Below are 17167 nucleotides of genomic sequence, written 5' to 3'. Positions count from 1 at the left end.
CAACATGAAGGGACTGTGGCTGACAATGTTTGCAGATGATTGCAAGTTGGGAGCTATTAACTACCCAAGTGATGTTGACATCCTACAGAAAGGCCTCACTGTGACCAATGACTGCTGTCAGAGCCATGGCCTTAAGCTCAAAGTCAAAGAATGTGTTGTCATCCCCCTTTGGGATGTCAGACACTACAGGGATGTTATAGCACCAAAAATCAGACACCAGTGTGAAAGTGCATACCACAAACAATTCCACCACAGTCACAGTCACATACCGGCAGGTTAGGTGAACAGTAGAGTATAGGGACCGTGTGAAGAAATACATAATAGTTTTCCAGTCACACACTACCCCTACATATAGTGGCCCAATTCTCAGTGTAGTCTGAATCCTGACCATGGTACAGGACATGCCTCAGTCTGCCACTACAAAGGCATACAGCCAATTGACCAGCAGACATTGGGGCAGCATGCACAGTCAGATAAAAAAGGAGCCATAACACTTGCATCTATCCCCCTCCATACACAGCCCAAATAACATGTACACATGACATGTGTACACAATCCTGACAGTCTGTCAACAATGGCCAGACATACACCTTAAACCATGACCTTAAACATTTGAATAGTATTGAGATTCATCCTGCCGATAAAGGCGGAGGGATTGTTATTTTAGACAGAGATGTTTATATTGATAATATGCAGACAAATTTAAACAATGCTAATATTTACTGTGAGATTTCTCATACCAATATGAAATCTTTGATGGATAGATTACAAGTGTTATTGTTCGATCTATTAATAACAGGAATGATTTCTGAGCAACTCTTCGAGTATTTTAAAACAGATTTTCCAGTGGTGCCAATAATTTATGGCTTGTCTAAAATCCATAAAGACTTAATGAAACCACCTATGCAGCCTATAATATCTAGCCAAGGACGGGTGACTGAGCCACTATCGATTTATATTGAAAAAAATCTGCATCCTATTCTAAATGAATGTACAACTGTTTTATTAGATATTAAGCAGTTTTTAAATTATTTAAGTATACATCTTGAAATAATATGCGATCCATGTTGGTTAGTGGCACTTGATATAGAGTTATTGTTCTCAGTGATTCCCCATACTTGGGGGATAGAAAATGTCAGAGAATTACTTGTCAGGAGAGGTACTGAAGGCAATAAAATAAGACTAATTTGTACATTATTGGAGATAATCTTGGAGAACAATATATTTATGTTTGGTGATAGATATTTTATACAGAAGGGTGGCGTGGCTATGGGCACAGCTTGTGCAAATAGCTATGCCAACCTATCCCTAGTGCAGTGGGAAACTGATAATATCCTCACAGGTAATGTTTTTGCTAAATCCATCATGTGGTATAAATGCTTTGTAGATGATTTTTTTTTCCTGTGGCATGACAATGAGCTTAACCTTAAACAATTTTTAGATTATATTAACACTATTACTCCATTTTTAAAATTTACTTATAAGTATTCTAACAGAGAGATTTAGCTCTTGGATGTGAAAATTAAAAGAGATGCTCCTGAACTCATTTTTACTTCATTATATAGGAAACCTATTAGAAAAAACAATGTTTTACAGAATAGTAGTATGCACCCTGGATATACAAAAGCCAATGTTTTGAAAGGACAGATAGTCCATTGTATGCCATTACATAATGATGAAGCCACTCTATGTGAAGCATTGTCTCTTCTTAAGCATAAATTTAGTGAAAGGGGGGTATAAAATGAGAGATATTGAAAGGCAGATTGATTTAGCATGGAAAGAAAGAGAGGGGAAATGTCAACCTTACTATAATAGAAAAGAAGAAATCATGCTAATGATTTAGCCATTGATAATGTGAATGTTATGCACAATAAGAAATCTAGAGAGTAATACGCTGTGTGTACCACTGACTTTTGCAAGCAATAATATAGTTTGTGACAGTTAAAATAATTGGGATATCCTATCCAGTGTGAAAGAACTTTATGGAGTGATAGGAAATACACCATCTTTTTCTTTTAAGAATAAGTCTCTTAAAAGACAATTGTGCTATAAAAAGATAGATGGGCCAAAGTATGTAAAGTCTGATAGGATGGGTACATTCACCTGCAGGAGATGTACTGCATGTCCATTTATAGTTGGTGGTGGACAATATACACACCCTGTTAGAGGTTTCTCTGTTGATACACACTTTTATGCTGTTATACTGGGAGTATAGTATATTTTAGTTTTTGTATGAAATGTCCTGCCTATTATATAGGTAAAACGAACTGATTACTGAAGGACAGAGTTTTAGAACATATGAGAGATATCACAAACAATAAAAAAAGCAATGCATTAGCAATGCATGTGATGAAAGAGGGAAATACACATAGCTTTAAGTTTTTAGTTCTCCATATTGTTCATAGAAATAAAGAGGTGGGAATATTATTAATAGTACTGAAGCTTTGGAACAGGAATGGATTATTAAGTTCCAAGCAGACAGACCACCTGGTCTAAACTCTAAGGTTTTCTTAAAGCCATTCCTCAAAAATAGAGCCTTAAAGCATTGATGCCCCAGCTTATTTAGTATTCTCTCTTTTATATTGTATAGTTTTTAACATTGCTTTCAGAAAATTCAGAGATGTGTTCACACTTTATACTGTTTTTATATGTGTATTTTTATATTATAAGTATTATTAATTGGTTTACTAACTTTAACATGGAATTGCTTGGTTGGTACCATGATGCATTACTATTTAAACAATGTTTTAACTGTTATAACATGTCTGATGAAGCAGAGAGGACTCTGCGAAAGCGCTCACTTTTTCTATTAAAGAGCTACTTGCCGTGTGTAATCCAGCGAGTTTCATTCCCTCATACAAAGTGGCCAATCAAAACCACAGACATTTAATTAACAATTAATACTTATAAGTCAGTATTAAAACTTTCCACACTTTAAAAAGGAACTAGTACTTCAAAACAAATACAGTAAAACCATTCTGCAAGTTGCCAATTGCTTTGTATTTTTACTACTGTGCTTGCTTTTAACTATTTGTCTGAAGAAGTCTGGTGATCCTACTGGTTTTTGTAACCATTAAACTGTTGGTTGGTGTTTAATACCTCTGAGGTGCCTTTTTAGAGATTTTTTGAGATACATAAAACATACAGCTGAAATGCCAAGAACAAGAACAAATGCATTACTCTGAGTCCCATCTCTGCATGCAGAGGTGCTTGATTGGAAGAGTACTACTATAGGCAATCTCATTTTACATGGAAAAGCAGTGTCAAAAGTACTAATTTCATAATACAATATGTGTGGAATCATATTCATCAACCAGTGTACTGTAGCTGGTTTAACATGCAAGTGTGAGTGCATATAACATATGATACTATCCATGTATAAAACAAAATAATAAAAAAAACATGTATTTCTACCCATGTATACCCAAGTGTCCTGTACAGTATAGTAACACCCTTTGCTACTGTAATGAGAGCACATAAAAGCATGTTATGTACAGGAAATTAAATAAACTTATTACATGATGTCATTACTCTACTATTTTATGAGACAGGAATGTGAGCAATGGTTAGCAGGGCTAAGCTATGTTTAGCAGGTTTACACATTGCTTAAATTTGAATGATAACCAGTAATTAGCTCTGCTAAGCATATTTATGCACTGGTAAGTGTCGGTAAGTGAAGCCTACACAGTTAAAGTGCCTATCTGTTTAACCATGTTTTAGCACTGCTTAGTACAGCGCAAACCCACGCAAACCCACTTACAACTGCTTAAAAGTGCCTTAATCACTTTGTATTCAGCAGCCCTTCTTCTGGCCAGCAACAAAATAATTAGCCATCCTGTGTCTTTAGCCCAGGATGCTATACACCATATCCACAGCAATTTGGCACTAGGCCATCTTACCTGTAAGACATTAGGATGTTTTATACAACATATCATTCAGTACAGTCAGTTTCCAATAGGAAGACACACTGTGAAATCAGGAATGACTGTAATCTACAAATATATACATGAAAAAAACATTTACATATATAGAGAGATAGATATGTGTGGAGCTACAAATATATGTATAACAATATATCGATATATTACCAAGAAATACAGATGTGTGTGTGTGTGTGTGTGTGTGTGTGTGTGTGTGTGTGTGTGTGTGTGTGTGTGTGTGTGTGTGTGTGTGTGTGTGTATATATATATATATATATATATAATATATATATATATATATATATATATATATATATATATATATTATATGTGTGTGTGTGTGTGTATGTATCTCTGTATAATATATATATATATATATATATATATATATATATATATATATGCACACACACACACACACACACACACATGTCTTTAAATGCCCATACAAAGATATGCTTCTGATAGACCACCCATAACAGGAGCAGCATGCACAGTTGGATACAAAAGGACCCATGACACTCACATCTGCCCTCCCCAGTCCAAATAATAAGTGAACAGTGTGCTGCAACAAAATCAAGATAAGTCATACACAATGGCCAGACGTATACAATGACCTCTTAGCAAAACAACTACAATGAGTGAAGATAGTAAACAAAAATACATAGTCAGTAATTTACATAAGTTCATTTTACTCTGATGTCTTTGCCAAAGCCTTCAAGGAGAAACAAATTACAAGAAATACTTGGCTTAATTAGAAGAAGCAATTAACAGTTAAGTACATTTAAATACACAGCCTCCAATTACACTCCTCATTCAACCTCCTAGGGGATAAAGTATCACATTTAAAAACATACCTTGATTCTGTACATAACAATTGTTCTTTTATGACTGTTTGATCAAACTGATAAACAGATTTTTTCCAAAACAGTACCTTGTAACCCACTACACTTAATTACATGTATATACACAGCCTCCAATTACACTTCTCAGTTTACCCCCTAGGGGATAAAATATCACATTTAAGAATTTAAACTGATTCTGTACTAACAAATGTTCTTTCATGACTACTACCCCCATGGTGAGAATTATTAAAATGTACAGCTATAGAACTGTCTTCTTTCTCATCAGTAATATGTCTCACATGTTCTAACAGCCTAGTTTTAAAACACTTGTTAGTCTCCCCCACATAAAGTATGTTACAAGGGCATCTAAGAGCATTCTCCATACACCAACCTCTTGAATGTACAGAGTCCCACATGTTGTCCACCCTTTCCCCTCAGCAGGAATGACATAGCAAAATAATGGTAGACTCTACCTATCAACCTCCTATTGTATGGCATCTGTACAAAGCCTGACATAATTTGGGACAGCGGCCCAAAAACATGGCCATACTTGAAATATTGCAGTTATACACTGAGAAATTTTCTGGTGTTGCAGTGTTTGTTGTAACATATCTTTTCTGAGTGATATAAAGTCTTAAACACAAATGCATGTTAGCATTTACTGATTGCAATCACCAGAGTATGCTGCTGATTTGCCAAGGACAACACCTGTCTGGGGAATAGACCAAGCATAACAGGCAAACCTCTGGCCACTATGTGGCTAGACCTGCAGTTGAGAGCTGTGTAGTCACAAAACTTTGTCAGACTAAAACCCATGCAGAAGTAGCATGTTCAGACAAACCCTGTTAAATAAGCAGTATTCAAAACATATAACAGCAATACTCACATTCTGCCCCCAAGTCTTGAATCTTCTCCACCATTTAGTTGGCTTTTCTCCACAGGTCTTGTTCTAATATGTATTAGCTCACACACCACCAGGATGTCTTCCTCACAGGTAAGGGAAAGGGTATACATATCAGCCATCCCCTGGCCATCATATCAGCTAGCTTGGTCCTTATACCAGTCATACTGCCAACATTAACAGTTCTTACCCTCAATACCACCCTCCTAGCCTTTCTCTTCTCTTCCTGCCATATGCCTGTTGGACATCCTCCAGGGGATGCCTGTCAGTGCAAAGGCTACTGTGCTATTGAATGACTCAAGTATGTTACAGCAATATTGAGACACTGTCACTGATTTTCTCCCATTGCACCCATGTATGCATGGCATCCTACAGATGGCTTGCTGTAACAGGTTGAGAGGTATGACTGTGCAGCAAGAGTGTGAATAAATTGTGCCAACTTGACATAGAACAGATATGTACATGAGGTATTACCAATGCACGTCAGTATGAGTAGGTGTATGTGTCCACCTCATGAAAACAGACATGGGATATAAAAGTCTTTTAAAATAGATGCACATGTTGTACACGTGTGTAATCTTAGTTACTGTGCACCCAAAAGAGTGACATTTCTACAGCTCCTGGTTATTGCATTGACCTGACACAGCCATGGTTAGTACAATAAGCATGATTATCATTACTAAACTGGAGAGGTGTCCAACTGTGTTATGACTTTGTGGCCATGCCCACTACAAACAACTGAATGAGCACATACAGACTTAGCGATACCTTATTTGTCATACCTGCCTCCACCAAAGTAGAGTAATCCCCTTTGCTGGGCAGCAGCATTACACAAACCACAGACTTGGTCCCTATAGTGGCTGTACAGGGCAACGTAGGGGCAGGAACCAACCTGGCATCAAATCAGCCATTGTCTGAACAAGCATATAAGGTCACAGGTGGATTACTGTAAGGCCAACTATGAGTACAAATTGGAGACATCCACCAAGGAAATCACAAGGCTATCTTCCCATATGTCTGAAATCTGAGAGGCAACAAACCAACCCAACCTTTAATGGTGGCCAATCAGATCACATACACACACAACATAGCTACAGGCAACCTGCTGCAGATAGGGTTAGGACAAACATCCCCCCTGGCTTAGCATCACTATAGGTGGATATGTACTGCACCCACACCCCTCCCCTCATCACCAGTGAGCAGGTACATATTGCCTACTGAAAGGCAACAAATGTAAGTATCCATGGGACATCATATCATCCCTATCTGCATCCTACATGAACTAAGGTATGTGCTTCCAGCTGCATTACACACTGTAGTCACACCAAGACACAGCACCATCCACATGGAAGATGGCTAATGTCATCCATTTACACAGACCTGAATGATGAATGATGGATTATGGAAACAACTTGCCTTCACTGTGGGCAATATAACTCATCAGGACCAGGAGTGCAATGCAAGCTGATACTGTGCAGATAGATTACAGGGGTATGATGTGGTTGTGAGTGGTGGCTACTGGTATGGTTGTGAGTGTTGGCTACTGGTATTCAAGATACATGTGCAGGTACTGGACATACTGTTGCCAAATGTATGGGGTCCTGTAATGTGTTTCCCTGTTAGTGTCTACTAGGTGCAATGTCACATCACTGGTGGGAAACCTTTTCACCAGCAGAATGCAACCTGATAATGGAAGCCATAATACAGAACCACACAGTACTACTGGGCTGAAGCCAGCAACATCTGCGGGAGAGGACCACCCTGTGGGATGACCCTGTCCACAGGGCAAATGAGGTGGGCTTGTATATGAACAGGTGCGGCATCATGCCACCTACCTCATATGTCATGCCTGGCAAAGGGCTGCTGCAGTGGCCTTAAACCCCACAACCACAGGTGGGGCTCCAGCCTGCAACCCCCACTGACACAAAATGAAGAGCTCTTTGCCAAGCTTGGGCCACCCATCACAGTACAACACCAGGGTACAAAGCCCCCACTTGTTGGAGGTGGGTGGCACCCATACAATGGACAAGGAGTCTGCAGGTAAGGTCCCAGTGGGGATTAGTAGACTACAGTATGAGACATACTTGTATCTGTACAGTATCTACATGCATGTGCCAAGTCAGATTGTAGTTGTGTATGGGGATTTCCAATGCACAGAAGTGCAAATCTATGGTGAAGGACAGCAAATTGTGTAGTACTGGGTGTTGTACTGTAAATGTGCAGACTTGCTGCATCCAACTTTTACCAAGGGAACATGTCAGTCTACTGACAATACCTCTCTCCCACAACTACATAGGTCACTCTGGTCTGCATATGGGACAGCAGCGTGAAGCTGGTGAGAATAGAATTGTTCAGTTGGGCTTTGGCAATACCCCAGACATGCGGAGGGCATGCAAGTTACCATGCACACAACTATGACTAATAGCCATATTGCTTTATGTGCATGTTCACTTGTGGTGGGGTTAATTGTATTGCATCACAGTGGTCACCACAGGGGCCTATCTGAAGAGAATGTAAGATTCCTGTAGCATACCTCACAACCTGACAGTGCAAGATGTCTGGACAGACACCAGCAAAATGTGTTGGACAAACTGACTAAGGTAGGGACATGTGTGAAACATTACTGCTATACAGTGGATATAAAATGTGTATACACACCTGTTAAGATGCCACTTGTTTCTGATATATACTGATTGAGACCACAATATGTCAGTCCACACCTTTCCCAACCTTTAATGTGGCCCATAACATGAACAATTCACTTGTAAAACCAAGCATCTGGACTCATGTATTGCACCTGCAAGCCTGGACAAGTGAGAGGGTAGCAGACATTGTATCAGTATGCTGTTTCAGTCAGGTATGATACTTGATGCTGCCATATGTGTCAGTACACTCACCATGGCCTATTTGGCAACAGTATCACATACATGGGCATTGTCAAGGCAGACAGAGCACTGATAGGTTCCAAACATCTGGATGTTCCAGACTCATCTGTACAGAGGACTGGTATCTACTGTACAATGGTTTCACATGCTGCATGTGAGGCAGATGCCATTACCACACTATATAAAGTAATGGCATCAGGAGGTGGTCACCTGCCATGTATGGTACACACATCAAAATGGTATCAGCCACACAAGACACGATCCACACACACACATACACAGACACACACAGACACACACACACACACACACACACACACACACACACACCAGTATTAAGATTAGACCTCATACTTATCTGTTTATGTCTACTACAATGTTATGCAGTTATCAGACATGCCACGGAGCTTACACAATTTCACTTTGTCCAAAGGTACTTGTAAGGTGAATGACACCGAAAGGACTTCTAACGTAAGATGAGTATGGTGGTACACAACTCAAAATGGTATAATCTTCATAGTACATGAGTCACACAAACAGTTGCTAGTATTGAGATTTGAACTCTTGCCTATCTAGTTATTTGTATTATGGTATCAAGCAGTTAGCAGATGCACCACTAAGCTTACACAATTTCACCTTGTCCAAAAGTACTTCTAAGGTGAATGACAACAACAGCAGTAGTAAAGTAGGGTGGAGAAAGTGTAAAGGGTGGTACACAAGTGAAAAACGGTATAACCCACACACTACATGATTCTGACACACACAGACACACACACACACACACATGCACACACACACACACACACACACACACACACACACACACACACACACACACACACACACACACACTCACACACACACACTTGCCAGTACTGGGATTAGAACTTCTGCCTATCTAGTTATATCTACTATAGTGTTACACAGTTATCAGATGCGTGACAGAGCTTGAACAATTTTACCTCATTCAAAGGTACTTCTAAGTTGAATGACTTCAACAGGACCACTAAATTGGAGTGAGGGGAAGTGTAAAGGTTGGCATACAAGTCAAAAATGGTATAACCAACACAGTACGTGATTCTCACACACACAAACAGACACAGACTTGCTGGTATTGAGATTAGAACCACTGCCTATCCAGTTATTTGTACCAGTGTTACTCAGTTACTGCATGCACTACAGAGCTTACTGACTTACAACTGGCCAAAGGTGCTGATAACTGCAGAGCTGAGGTAAAGTATTACAGATGGCAAGAAGTCTGCCTTGTATCTTGTTAGTTCCTTCTGTCTTGCACTTCAAATAGCATTATAGCTTTGCACATCAACAGGTTATTGGGAGCCATCAGCATACTCGTTCATCACGGGATTAGCCCGAGCACTTACTAGTTATGACCACCCTTCCTGGCATGATTGAAGTGTGGTTTTCTGTGCTTTCAGCCATTAACCTGGTGCACTTGTCCATTCTGAGGCACTGTTGCAAGTGCCTCATGTACACAGACAACCCTCTCCTCTAAACTCCAAACACTCTGACCAGTGAGAGTTATACCTATATCACCAAATGTGGAAATATGCACTCTCCAGCAAAGACTGGACTAGCTGGTCAAGAGGATAAGATCAACACCTGCACCACAGATGTCCCACTCACTAAGTTGATTATAGAGAAGGTAACAGCCAACTGTCACAATAGACATGGTTGAACTCTCAGATTATGTGGTCCAGGCAGGTGTGACAGTAGCCCTGAGCAGTATATTGCCATCACCCAGAATTATGCTACAGTACTATCAACAGATAATTGACTGCAACATTGGCTTACATGTTGTATGTCATTCTCAGGGGATCCAGTATCTCTCTGTTTGGGATAACATGATTGACAGACCTCAATGCCTTGCCAGAGATGTCCTAAATCTGTCAGCCCTGAGTTTTCAGGTACAGGGTAAGTGTCTTGCCACCCCTATAGTGCCTTATAGGTAGTGTTTCAAATCAAATTACCACAGTAACAGCTAGACATGTATGCAGTCTAAGGGTCATGCTGCTCAACAGTAGATATCTAACTGTCAAGATGCAGTCAGTCAAAGCACTCCTTAGAGTGGAGGACATTGACATTTGTGCTGTAATGGAGAGGTGATTCTCAGCAGCAGGCAGCAACTCTGCACTGACAGGCTATGACAGATTCCACAGCTGTCAGCCCCCAAACATGGACGACACCTCCACAGGTGGTGTTGTCTCCATATTCATAATGGATATGCACACTTCCAGACTAGTATCCCAGCATAATGCACCAGATGTGCTTCCAGTACAACTGACTTTGGGTAATAGTGAAATCCACACCATACCCTGCTATCAGTCCCCATCTATGTCCCTGGACTGTGAATGTACATTCCTCAACACCCTGGCATCTATGAGGGTCCAACCCAACACTGACATAGTAGGAGACTTCAACTACCCCTCCATCACCTGGAGAAATTAGTCAAGCACCAGCAAACTGGCCCAACACGTCCTGGAATTCATCAGTTCCAATGCCCTGGACTGGCTCATACTGACCCCCAGTAGAGGATGCAACAACCTTGACTTGTGTTGATTACTTATTTATGGGACTATTACTCGACCACAGTTATCAATCCCTACCTGGTCAGATCCAAACATGATGTAATCAACATGGAGCTCAACATCTCACCCACACCCCCCACAAAGGTAACCACCTTGCAAAACCTCTCCAAAGCTGACTTTGCAATCATACAAACAGGGGTGGATGACTTCACTGCACCCATGCCAATGGAAAATAACTGCATGACTGTCAAATTATACACATATGCACTGCACAAACATGTACATGGATGCATGGTACTAGCCATAGCCAACATAAACCAGACACTGTCCTTATAGGTTCATAGGTTGGTACTAGGCTATCGGCCCTAGGGCCTATACAAGCCTAGCCATAACAATTCCCTGGCTGTTTCTTCCCACACTATTTACTTCCCTAGACCCCTGTATAGCAGCGTGACTGACATGATTCCTGGGGTGAATTTACTTTCTCCCATCCAATCATCAAGGTTCCTTTTGAAGAAGGTCAAAGAGGTGCTCTGCTTGACATATATGGGCAGTCTATTCCAGAGTCTGGGAAGTCTCTGGGTCAGGAACCTATCCCTCCAGCATGTTTTGTTTATTCTGATGACAAAGTTTAGATCCCTGGAGCGTGTGGCTCAGAGGGATTGAGATTTCTTTAAGTGTAGCATGTCCAACAGCTCTGGGTTTGACATGGCCTTGTATGTTAAGCAGAGATCACCTCGGAGTAGACAATATGCGACAGGGTATAGCTGGAGTTTTTTAAGGCGGTCAGTATAGGGCATCTGCTTTAGGCCTGTGATTCTTTTAGTAAGTTATTTCTGCGGCCTTTCCAGTTGTTGCAGATGTCTTGATAGGTACATACCAAATGAGGCATTGCATTCTATAATGGGTCTAATGAGAGATGAGTACAGTGGGACAATGACCTCCTTTTTTCTGGATGAAAAGCCCTTAGTGATGAGGTGTGGACATAGATGGACTTCCTGACTGTTGTGGCGATGTGGTTATTGAAGGTGAGACTACTGTCAACCCATGTCCCTAAGTCTCTTATCACACTTTCGGTGTTTAGTGTACTGCCACCTATGTGGTAATTCATGGGTACATGTTTTTTCCCAAAGAGGATAACTATACAGTTCTTGGCATTGAGCGTGAGCCCAAGGCTCTGGCACCAAGCATCTGTTTCTGTAAGGCCCTTTTGTAGAGTATTGACATCATTTGGGGATTCAATAATGGCTCCCGGTTTGCAGTCATCTGTGAACTTTGTTAGCCACAGTCCCTTAGTGTTGGCCTGTACTTCAGAGAAGTAGATGCCAAACAAGAGAGGTCCCAGGACTGAACCCTGAGGTACTCCACTTGTCACTTGTCTGGAGCTGGATTTGGAGTCAGCTACTTTTACAGTGTGGGTTCTGTCAGTAAGCCAGTTGGCAACCCATCGAGTGATGTAGGGATTAATGCCCAGCTTAGTAAGTTTATCTATGATTCCAGAGTGGGGGATGGTGTCAAAGGCCTTGGTGAGGACCAGATAGGCTGTGTGGACTGCCTTATCCTCATCCACGGCTCTGGAGACTGGTTCGAAGAAGTCAATCAGGTTCAGGAGTCAAGATCGGCCCTTCACGAACCCAAACTGGGTGGGGTCCAGAGTTTTAAGGTTGCCAATGTCTTTGTTTATAAGTTCCATGATAATACATTCCATGGCCTTGCAGATCAGGCTCGTCAGACTGATGGGGCAGTAGTTCCCAGGATCCAAGGTGGATCCCCCCTTGGGGAATGGGATAACTGTAGCTGTGCACTACTCAGTGGGCTTGAAGCCTGAGGTGAGGGTATGATTAAACACTTAGGTGAGGTGCCAGTTCATTTTGTAGTTCATGTAGTACACAGCCCGGAATGTCATCTGGTCCCATGGATGCTGTATTCTTAGCTTTGGAGAGTGCGTTCTTTACCTGTGTGGCCGTTATTACCGGAATTTGGCAATCTTCCGGTATTGAGATGGGCCATTTGGGGGTGAGAGGGGGTGAAGTTGACACTGAATCGATCTGCCAGGATATTGGAAATATCCTTGGGATCAGTATATTTAATGCCATTCTGTTGTAGCTCAGAGCAGATCTGAGCATTGCCATTTAGATTCTTGACATAGTTATAGAATGCCTTGTGGTTGTCTTTGGAATCTTTGGCAATTTTATTTTCATAACTAGCTTTGGAGGATTTTATGAGGGATCTCAGCTTCTTACTGAGGCTAGTAAGAGGTTTTTTTGTATCCTGGGATTTTCCTCTTTTCTGCAACAGTTTCTTCCTTTTGTTGTAAAGGTTGTTTATGGCAGGGACCACTAGATTGGCTTCCTTTTTTTTGGAGAAGAGCATCTTGGTTCTATTTGGGATGGCACGATTCATTAATGAGTGAATGTGCTTGTATAGTGCCTTAGTGTAGGACTCAGCAGTCGAACTTTCAATTCCCGTCTGCATGGGTGTCATGAAGTTTGTAACTTCTGACTTGAGTAGCATGAAGTTGGCTTTGGAAAAGTTTTTTATGGAGGTTTCCTTACTGGGGGGTGGAGGTGGGATGTGGATGTTAAGGGTGATTAGCTTATGGTCTAATCTGACCAACGAGGGGGTGATCATAGGTGTGGAGCATCTATTTCCCATGTTGGTAATGACCAGGTCTAGGATATTGGAGCCCCTGGTAGGACTATGGATTAGATGAGCCAGGGCATTGGAATTTATGAATTCCAAGAACCATTGGGCAAAGGTGTTGGTACATGAGTAGCTTTCCCAGTTAATGGCAGGGTAGTTGAAATCTCCCAGTATTAGGGTGTTTGGTTGTATATTAATATTTTCCAGTATGTTTAGAAAGGTGTAGTGAGAATCTTTGGGCATGGTGGGGGATCTGTAACAAGCTACAATTTTGATTGCAGTCTTACCCAGTGTTAGTTGCACCTGGAGAATTTCAGACACATTGTGTTGGGCAATTAACCTGATGGTGTGAATATCTTTGGTGAATATGGACACTCCTCCACCTTTAGTGTTTCGATCCTGGTTTGGTGGCCGAAAAGTGTGGTAAGAGTTGTAGTCTGGTATTGCAGGGGTGCTCTCTGGAGCCTTGAACCAGGTCTCAGTTACTGCGTAGATATCGATGTTCTCCATTTTTAGGAGTGCCTCGAGAGAGTGCATTTTGAGGTTTAGACTTCTAGCATTGAGTAGCATTACCTTCAGATTTTGCATGCTTGTACCTGTTACAGTGGTGGTTTTGTCCTTTGAACTTTGCCTAAAAAAAGGCACTATAGGGGTGGCAAGAGCCTTTGCCAGTAACCGGAATCCCAGGGGTGACAGGTGCAGACCATCTCTGGCAAAGCATCATAGTCTGTCGATCATGTCATCCCAGGCAGACAGATACTGGATCCCCTTTGAATGACACCAGAAGCTTAGCCAATTGTTGAAGTCAATCATTTTGTCCTTATATTGTGGTATAATTCTGGGCGAAGGCATGATGCTACTCAGGGCTAGGGTCATACCTGCCTGGGCCACATGATCTGAGAGCTCTTCCATGTCTCTTTTCATGTAGTCCAGGGAGGTACATCTCAAGTCATTCACTCCAGCATGGACAATGACAGAGTCATATTTGTACTTGTTGTGGAGTGACTTGAGTGCATGCGTTATGTGGCAGATCCTGGCACCCGACAGGCAGCTGACTGTAATTTTCTCCTTGTTCAGCCTGGTGAGTGGGACATCAGTGTGCTTGACTATAGAGTCACCTATGACTAAAGTGTTAGGTACGTTGTCTTGCCTTAGGGACTGTTGCTGGGTGGCACACTGGTGTTGTGAGCTATGTGACACTTTGGTTGTGATTGGTCTTTGCATTTCAGCTTCAGAGGTCCTTGTTGCTTGGGCAGGTTACAGTTAAGGGCCTCCACATATGTGGATTTAGTGTTGTTATGTGTGGCTGTTGATGTGAGTTTAGAAGGGCTATGTGTTGCTTGAGGTGTAGTGCGGGTGTTAACCTTCTCCTCTTGACTGTCTAGCACAATCTTGGGTGGAGGGAGCTTTGCTTCCAGTTTGGCTATGTAAGTACATCTCTCACAGGTTGTAGTGTTGGGTGGTAGGAGGAGGGGGCTGTCTGTGTATATGAGGCAATTGTTGCATTGTCCCAGTATGCCCAGACTCACCAGGTGGACAGGAGAAATCAACAGAAGCTGACCCTTGGACATGCCTGGTTTGGTGCTTTTTTTTTTAAGTACAGGAGCTGTTTTCCCTTACCTTAGCAAGGTATTTTGCAGTTATAGGCTGTTTAGTGCCTATGATTAATTTCTCCTTATTAATAAGGAGAGTTGAGTGCTTGTATCAGTTTAAGGCTTTCTAGTGATTTCCAGCAGGTATTAGAGCAAGTGCTAGTCACAGGGATACTTAAAGGTAAGATGAAAAAAAATGGTTTATCCTAAACACTGCAGTGTGCACTAGAGAAGTTAGATGTGAAAGTAGGTAACTTAAGTTTTGCCTGTCTAAAAAGTTAAGTTTTAGTGGAAAGTCACTATTTTTAAAACAGCAAGATAGATTGAAAGGGGGTGAGCACTTTTGTATTCCAGTACTATGGAATACAGTAGAATGGCCAATAAATTTAAATAGTTGAACGGGAGTGATTTCACAAAATGATAATTTTGTGCTTACTCACACAAGCCAGTGAAAGCAGACAGCAAATGAGATATATGGTCAATTTAACATAAGAGGCAGGCAACTAGACAGACAGAGCTGTGGGGTCTTTTGAAGTTTTAATATGCAGTTAAAAGCAGAACACAAGCAAAACACAAGGTAAAGAAAACAAATCACAGCACTCAAAATATAAAAAGGCAATGAACTAATACAAAATACAACAAATAAAAAGCAAAACAACCTTTCCCTCACAGCAACGTGTAGCAGAGTCTGGGTGAACCTTTCCAATAAAGCTCCTCCAAACACTGGAAGCCAATGTGATGGTCCCCTGCCATTATTAAAGTGTACAACGGAAGGAGGAGACTTTTGCAGAAAAAGGTGATGTCCCAAGACTGATGAACCCCATTATTAGCTTCAAACACACCTTGGGATCCCTCATGGAATCACCTACAGGCAGCTATGAAGGCAGAATTGCAATAGACACTGACGACAATCACAAAAGCCTTTGATAGTTATATCAACAACCTCCACAGAAATAACCACAAGTCCTGTGAGTTACTGTACAATGCTAATTCCTATCCTAAGACAACAGATATTGGCCACAGTCTTGCCAACAGATTCAGTGCCAGCTTTATCCCCCCCCCCCCCCAAGGGGACAATCACAATGGCAGATAAATGCCAGGAATCCAGCATTGCTGCAGGTCAGGTTAGACCTGCATTGTCCACAGGCAAAAAATACAGCTTCCATGGGACCACAACATATCCATGGCTGTGTTCTACATGACATACAAAGAGACCTGACACCACATCTGTGTGCCCTGGTTAGTCACAGCCTCACCTCAGGCTTTGTCCCTCCAAAATGGCACACTGCTACAGTCATCCCTCTCCATAAAGGGGTAGTATCTACAGACCCTGGGGACTATTAAGCCTTTATTTAGCCTGACAAGTCTACTATGTACGGGTATGGACCGCATCATCAGGGACCTGATTGACCAAGATATGGGTGATCTCCTAACTCAGGACCCCACAGAGTTTGGCTTTATGAATGGCAGATCATGCCTGCTCAACCTGGTTGACGTCTTTGAGTGAGTCACCAGGGCCGTGTATAACAGTAAGGCACTGCATACCACCTACCTCAATCTGGCCAAGGCTTCTGATACCATTCCTCAGTCAGGAATTATTGATAAACCCAGCAAACTAGACATCAACCACTATATCAGTGGGTGGTTTGCAAACTGGTTCACAGAACACACAGTGTAACAGTGGCAAACACCAAATCAGACTGGCAAGCAGTCACGAGTGGAGTCCCACAGGGATCAGTACTGGATAGTGTCCTGTCCAGCATCTACTTCTCAGAAGTCCAGCCCAACACAGAGTAACTCTGGCTGACCAGGTTCACAGAGGACTGCAAGCTAGG

Source organism: Protopterus annectens, chromosome 2.part0 (genome assembly GCF_019279795.1).
Source record: "Protopterus annectens isolate FY-2018-M chromosome 2.part0, PAN1.0, whole genome shotgun sequence".
Lineage (NCBI taxonomy): Eukaryota > Metazoa > Chordata > Ceratodontiformes > Protopteridae > Protopterus > Protopterus annectens.
The sequence above is the reverse complement of the archived record's forward strand: the minus strand, read 5'-3'. Positions refer to the sequence as shown.